Here is an 8,288-nt window from a genome sequence, read left to right as displayed (position 1 = left end):
GAAAGAGGGGGCACAAGAAACGGGTACTGTGAAATAAAGAAGTTATAATTTTCAAAAGAATTACATAACTACTTCATATGGTAGGAAACACTTTGTAGCAATACGAAAATGCCCCAGGTTTAAAATTCCATATGTCTCCACCCTAACTGCTTTATAGTGCAAGATCTGCGTAGTGAAATGACACCTGTGTTATTAGACTCGGGAGATTTATTAAGATTTAAAAAAAAAAAGTCAAGCAGTGCCTTTCAAAGAATATTTACTGCATATCTGATTCCTTAGGTCAGATACAGGGATCATGTCTAGTGAATAAGCTAGGACTTAAGATGCATCAAAATTTCTCTTCCAGAACAGCAAAAAATCATCATTCTCAAAGTATCTGATATTAGATTCAACAGTGAAGAATGTATTGATGCACTGATTCACTGTTTGCAGAATTCAGAGTCAAAAGCCCTGTATTTTGCTGAAGTATCTTCAAAACGGTTGAGGATATTTTAACAAGTTAATATAGTTCACATTACATCCTCAATGAGCATAGAAAACAAAAAATCCCAAGGAAGGATCTGAATGTCAAGTAGCATTGCTTTAGGTTCACTGACTACAGCGATCCTTAGGTCAGGCTGGTGCCCTACACTTGAGCTAGACTGAATAGTGATATAACAACATCTCGTTGCTATTACCATCGATGACTGAGTGTTCATCGCAATTTATTTCAATACAGCAATGCCTAGGTCCTCTAGTGATAAGTGAGGACCTTCTGCTAAGCATTGCAAAAAGGAAACAAAAAAGTGACTATGCCTGCAGCAGATAGTGTGATTGAAGGTAAACTCCTGTCAGGTATTTTCTGTATTGCTGCATAATTGCTTATTACTGACTGACCATTAAAATGACAACACTATTAAAATTAAGGGGGGTGTGTGTTGCTGATCAAGGGTATACAGAAATTGTTCTAAAGCTTTTGTGTAAGTTTCTACTTCCTATAGTTGAAGTGTGAGGTATGAAGATGAAATGATTCAAAACCCTTACCAAGATGTAATAGGAGATAACCTATCAGCAAAGAAAGGATGAGAAAAGTTAGGGCAGTCGATGCAAACAATAGTTTTTGCTACACTAATGAACCTAGTTTCATATTCTATAGTGTCCCAAATTTTCGCATTATTTTCCTAAAAAAGAAAGTTCTCAATCTTGCTTGGAAGATGAATGCAGTGCATCACAGAGATGAGAACCTGCAATTTGTGCTGGATTAAATCATATGATAGAGAAACTTTTCGAGTTCTCCGAGATGGACATCCAGAAACTGATACGTGAAACTCTGTGAACTACTGCAATCCAATGAGCAGTAATAATAGATAATGCATTATTTTGCCTAACTGTACATCACCTCATGCACTTAAATCTTGCTGTTTCTGTAGCAAGCAAAAAAGGTTCTCATTCATTTTATTAACGGATGTTCTGTTTTTATGGAAAACTTTGCCTTTAGCTAAATGAAGAAAATAAAGCTTTGGAGAGGGAGTATCAGCTTGGAAGAATGGACTGACAGACTCTCCCCTACTAAGCTTGCACTTCTTTCGTTTTTGTATTTTAAGATTATAGGGAAGATGCACACAAGAAGCTTTTCAGTATGTCTTACAATTTAGAATATTTTATTTGGAGATGATCTATAGTTTGCAATAGTTGAAACAGTTTTAGAAATGACTGAATTGTACTTAATAGGCTTAATGCAGTCATTTAAGCACAATGATGAAGTTTTGTATTTCAGACTGTGAAATTAATTAAGGGCAAGAGTCAGGAAAAAAAGATTTCTGAAGTCTTAGCTCTGAGAACTCAGCTTGAGTCATAGGGAGAGCTCTGATTTTGAGTGTTAGGTACATTCCCCATGAAAAATCAGGCTCTGTGAAGGTGTCTCAAAGTGTACTCAAATACTGCTCTCCAAAATATTCACTAGGTATCATGAAGTAACAAAGAATGAAGGATGAAATATACTGGAGCTGGCCACCTACATTTCATTGAACTTCTGTGGGACTTGGGAGCTCATAGTAGGCCATATGAAATCCCAGTATATGGTTAGGACCCATAGGAATTTTTATATTGTGGGATAATTTATATGACTTTATTATAGCCTCATAACTTGGGATCCAGAAAAAGTACTTTACTGGGTACCCAGGTGGATTGGTTTACTTCATTTCAGAAATTCAGAGTTTTAGCTGTTATCATTCGATATTACAGATATATTGCAAACTTTTATTTTTGTTTAAAACAGATGAATGCAAACTACAATTGCCAAAAATTAAGAGATGCTCTTTGAATCTAAAGCCTTCCTACATTAAGGAGATTTACAACAATTCATATAAGACTTGCTCAGACACATTTTTGTTATTGTTAACATTGTGCTTTAAATACTAGAAACCAAGTTATGTTAGGGCTCCTGAAGTTCCTAAGAATATGCAATGTTTTTGCAGCTGTTTCTTTAATATAGAGAAGGTTACAGTATTCTAAGAGTTTTATCATTCTGATTAATGACAAAACTGATTTATTTTGATTGAAGCAGGGACAGGCTGCAGTTTAATGGACTGATCTTGCATTTATTCAAATGCACGTTTTACTTACTTGAACCATTGTGACAATAAGCATGTACAAGTACTTTCAAGATTGGGTCCACTCAAACTGAAGTGTTTCTCCAGGGAATATTTTTAAGTGTTGCCATTGATAACCTGGAACCCAGAAAACGTCCAAGCCAATGAACAGCACAGAGTCTCTGGCTCTGACCTCTGGTACCTGTGTGCTTCACCATCTTCCCTCTGCTTGGATGGTGCTTGTGAACCTTAAGTAAAGATTCACCTTTTCAATGCAAACACAGATAGAAGAATTATTCCTTCTGACTTTTCATCTTAGGAAGCTTCACTGAGTAATTACCTCCTTCGAGCACTAAAGTATACTTTTGCTGAAATTTAAGATAGCTTGTAAAAATGCAGATACGTGAAGTGGACCTAACACCTGCAATAGGAAACACAGCCATAACAATCCTTGTGCCTGTAGATCTATTACTGATAATTCCTTTTACAATATTGTTTGTTCAGAAATGGTGAAAAAATCTTCTTTTAAATTATTGTAATAATAAAAATCTATTTTTGTAAAGATATGTTTCTTCTTTTTTTTTTTAAAAACAAGACTTTTTCCAGAAGCAGAGACCTCTATATGCTATCCAAGATCTGCCTTCTGTTGTGAACTATTAAAAGCATCACCGCAAAATTAGCAGAGCAGAGGAAATAGTTGCCTCAGATAAAATGCTGCATTTCTAGTATGCATCCTAGCTTATCTATCAATATATTAGAACTCGTCAAACACTATCAAAATACTAAGCAAGTTTCAAAATACACTTCCAGTTTCCAAACGTCAGCTTAGTTCTGTTCTTTTCTAGCTGCTCCTGAGGTCATGACCATTATTTACTGCTATGACCAGCCAGAGGTGTGTCATGAGTTGTAATAGATAAAAGCTTGTGTTACTAAAATAAATTACAGAACTTTGTGTTAGATCTTTCCTTTTAGACCCAGATATCACCAGCATCCCTCAGTCCGGCCAGAAGGAGCACTCATGGAACCAGAGTAACCTGTTGTTTCACATTACTAAGGGTATCAGAATTTGGGCATCTATGAAAAAACATCATATTTAAGTGGAAGTGAAATATTACCATACCAATTTATAAAATGGATAAGGAAAGTCAATTAGCTATTTTTATAGTATATCACAGAGCACAGATAGAAAAATGGGGGGACTACTGCGGATAGAAAAATCACAGGACTATTTTCCAGTTATTTTTTCTAAATATGAGGTATGCTTCTCAAAGTTCAGAAGGGCCTTCCTTCTTTCTGCCCTACACTGGATTCCTCAACCTGACGTGCAAATTCAGTCAAACAATCCCGTAGAACAGACTCCTTTCCTGAAAATACAGTTGTTAATTCCATCCTAACTATAACTTCAAAGCAGAAAGCAACTGTTCCCTTCAATCTACTCTATTTTTCAGCAGTGCCTATCTTACATATTCAAGCTAAATATCTGATTTAAGAGACCAGGTCTATGCTATAAATCCTTCCTGATATAATACTTGAAAGAATCACAATCCTAACTGACGTTTTTATACCAACAGAAGGAGACTTTAAATTTCATTTAGGGAACTGGGAAACTTACAGTGGAAGAAAGTCTTTTGACGATACAAATTGCAGCTCTATTGCAGATTTTGCTAATACAAAATACCAGCAAGTCCAGCTAGACTTGGCCTTATTAGAGGAAAAAGACAAGCATGTATAAAAGGTATAGCATAAGTTATGTTATTCTAAACGAATAGGACATCACCTACAGTCAACCCATGCCAGAGTTATAGATGTAAAAACATCAGGATATACTTGAATTGGGTCTCAGAGGTTATTTTAAATGGCACTAGCTACCACAATTTAAAAACAAAGACCATTTTTTTCTGCCTTTGTTCACCCCATACATGGTACCTAAAGTAATCTGCACAGTTCAGATGTAAGCTCCTGAACTCTCACAAGCAAAACTATATGTATATTGAGAGGCAAGACAGAGGCAGCTAGCACCTTGAACCTTCCTGTGGGAGCAGGTTTTACTACCAGAGCAAACACTTTACATAGCAGCACTCCAGCCATTAAAAGAATCTATCTTCACACACTACTTCATAGCATAGGCACCATTCAACACAGATTAACATTTAGGAAGAAAATATGCCTTCTGTTTGCTAATGGAAACTGCTTCAGTGTCTTTTCCTACTATACCACCATTAAAAACCTTCTGTACTAGAGAGGAAGAAGGATAGGCTGATCGAAAAGCAATAAAAGTTCTGGATTCCTCCTCCTCATGCTGTTATTTTTAAATTGCCCTGGAAGCCGCAGGCACTACAAAGACAAAGCCTTTCATTTTTTCCTCCACAGGAAATAATAGTTGAAGAAGTATGTAAATTCTCCAGGTAGCTAAGGCAATCCTGAGTAAATGAAACTATTCCTTTGGATATAAGGAATGTTAGCCTAAATCTTAATTGTGGAGAAGGGAAAAGAGGTATGAGAAATAGCTGCATGTATCAGCTTTACATATACTTAAAACACAGGATGGCTAAGAAAAGCTGTAGCTTTCACCTACCTATGAAAGTCTGAGATGTTTTCATGTTTAGACATGCTCCCCTCATCACAGAAGGAATGGAGAGAGGATTGCTAAGTGCTGGTCACAGACAGCAAGACTCGAGATCCTTTTCCAGTGCTCAGCCTGAGCCAGTTCTTGAGAGCCGAACAAAACCTGGAGCAGCTGGGACGAAGAGAGGGAGCACAAGCTGCGAAGAACAGCTCAGGGGTGCGAGTGGAGAGCTGGAAGACCTCATACTTTCTCAACTACCTGTCTTAGTCGTGGTGGTAAAGCATTCAGTGTAATCGGTGTGTGGCTGGGACAGGTTTGAAGGAGTGTAACAGAATCCGGCAGGATACGCAGAAATAGCTGAAGGGAGGCTTGTGGGTCTAAGAGCTAGGTCTAGTCAGGAAAAAGCCACAAATGCCTCCGCAGGAAGCTCCCAAGAGGCAGTCACAGTGCCTACAAACCTCCTTTGTAACAGCAGCTGGGCTAAGCGCCAGACCGTGCTGGGGCTGGGGCGGAGGGGGCTAATGTTCTGCAAAATAAAGAGAGACAAAGCTGATCTCACCCAAGGCCCTGGAAGTGGGAATTTAACATATTCACCTTGAACAATACCCACACACTGAGACAAATTCCTCTTCCTCCCTGCTCCCCCTCCACACCCCCGCTTCAAGTTCGTAGAATTATTAGCTGTTAGGCAGAGGACCCAAGATGCTGCTAGGATACAAGTCACCTTGGACGCTGCCGATGTCTAGATGCAACTCTGCCCTGGCAAAGCTTCTCTCTTGCAATAATCCCGTGGCATCTGCTTAATTTGCTCCTGCAACTGAGACACTAAATAACAATGAAACACAGATATGTAAACACAGATATGACAGTTCCTATGAAAGTTGTGCGGAATACGTCACTCACTATAACAGGAAAACTTCTATGCAGGGTTAAAAAACCAATTTTTTTCATTATTTTTATGAAAGCAAAATATGAACCCTTATTTTCACAAAGGGGTAAAGAAATATATTCAGATCTCTGAGCAATTCTTTTCTATTTGAAAAATCTATGCTATTACAAATATTTTTGACCTATTTTAACAGCTAACATACGTTGTATCACTATTTCAGATACTTGCAAATCCACAAAGGAACTAGTAGAAGAGAAAAAAGGAAGTTTGTGAATTGAAGAGAAAGGAAGGTTTCTGAATATATCTGCCCCCTGCCCAAATCAAACAATGTTATGGGAGGGACAAGTGGCATATTAGGATCCCCATTCCCAGGTTACATGGATCCTAATACTTGGCCTCCCAAGTTCCAGACTCTGGCCCTTGCGCCTTCAGACACTGTTGACAGGCTAGCTAACCTGAAACTCAAACAGGGAGCCTGCCATGGGTCTTAGATTAATACTAACGTGACACTGTCCAACACCAGAACTGGTGTGGTGGTTTGTAGTTTTTCCTCTGTCTAATTACAACTCAAGGGATAAAATAGGTACCATAATACAGCCGGGTAAGGTCTGTGTCCTAACATTTCTTTGTGAATGTTTTTGCAGCCAGGAGATAAGAATTAACTTTCTATAAGCTTAAGACTCTTCTAAACCTCCAACATGCCCTGGCCCTTCTCTCCAAATTGCATTTGGAAATCCAACCCTTCTCCCCAGGCTTAAATCTATCTACATACAAGCTTTGAAAGATCCAATGCCAATACCCAGTTAGAAGAAGCTCTGTAACACTTGCTAGTAAATTCAAATGCAAGGTCTTCCAGCAGATTTGGGAAAGCATGCATGAGCAGAGTCTTCCTTCTGAAATACAAATCACTCAGGGGAAGGGGAAAGAAATTGAACTTTTAGAATATACACAATCCATTTGCTACTTTGAGTATCATGAAGGAAGACATGCACTTGTATACATCTACTTCTATTTCTATGTCCTACAGAAATTGCTGGAAAAGGTTTTCCAACTGATTTCAAAGCTCTGTAATAGACATGTTTTTAAAAAAGCAACAAACCCCTCCCTCCTGCCCCTCCCCCGCCCCCCCATTAGAAACTAGCTAACAGGGCTAGAAAAGGGTTTTTATCTACCAACACTGTCACTAACTACTAAAGAGATTTCTGCCTTTGCTACTTCCTTGTATAAGAAAGCAGTAATTTTAAATAATAATCATACAGGCTACAGTAGAACAGTTAAGAGACTAGAGGCTTCATTTTCCAAGATAGGTTGGCAGGCAATACTATTTTGACACATGCAAGGCTTGTGAATTTTACAGCAATACTTAACAGCATGGAATACTTAGGTGATCAAAAAGTCTTGTGTGTTTCACATGTGCCAGAAAGGAAGCTAATTTACTGACACCTAAGACAATTCCCTTCATTTTCTTCTCTTTTTCCCTCTCTCACATCATCAAAACAATGCAGTTCAACTGGACTGTGCTTTTAATTAAAATATACGCTGCCTACCACTTATTTTCCATTCATATTCAAAAGGACAATATTAAGGTTCTTTACAGATTAAGAAAGCTTGAAAATACTGTCTTGGCTTTCTTCTGCTCTTTTTACAGTTTAGGGGCCATTTATCCTCTGCCAATGCTCTTTTCTACTCCCTCAGAGAATTACAACGGCGATGACACGACCATGACCCATGAAGTTTCTCACTGTATAAAAACAAAATAGGCCACTTAAAATTCTCACTTTAAATAAAATACGTTGTTTAACGGTTAATTTTTGAAATTGTTGAAAACGTATTTTTTTTCCCCTAAGGAACTGTATAATTTGGGATAAACTTCATTAACTCTGCACAACATAGACAACTCCAAACAGGCGAAGCATTTTAAGTATTGGAAAATGGGGTGAAAGAAAAGCAGCAATGATTTCCCAGATTAATAATACTTTTATTAATAAAGTTTAAGAATGACAGTTTCAGCAAGTTTGATTTATTAAGTGTCCACATAAATCTGTTTTTTTATACGCCAAAATACCCAACTTTTACAGTTTCAAGTTTCAGTGCTTTGAGTTAAAAAACAGGAGCATATAATAGGGAATTCCTCCAACATATTCAATTCATAGATTTGCAAAGTCAGAAGGAATACTAGGATTATCAAAGTTTGACCTCCTGTATAACATAGGCTTTGGGCTTCCCTGATTTTACTACTATTTCAGTCCAGTAACTGGGGTAT

This window comes from Fulmarus glacialis, unplaced genomic scaffold, assembly GCF_000690835.1.
Source record: "Fulmarus glacialis isolate BGI_N327 unplaced genomic scaffold, ASM69083v1 scaffold3443, whole genome shotgun sequence".
NCBI classification, from domain to species: domain Eukaryota; kingdom Metazoa; phylum Chordata; class Aves; order Procellariiformes; family Procellariidae; genus Fulmarus; species Fulmarus glacialis.
Note: the sequence above shows the minus strand (reverse complement) of the source record.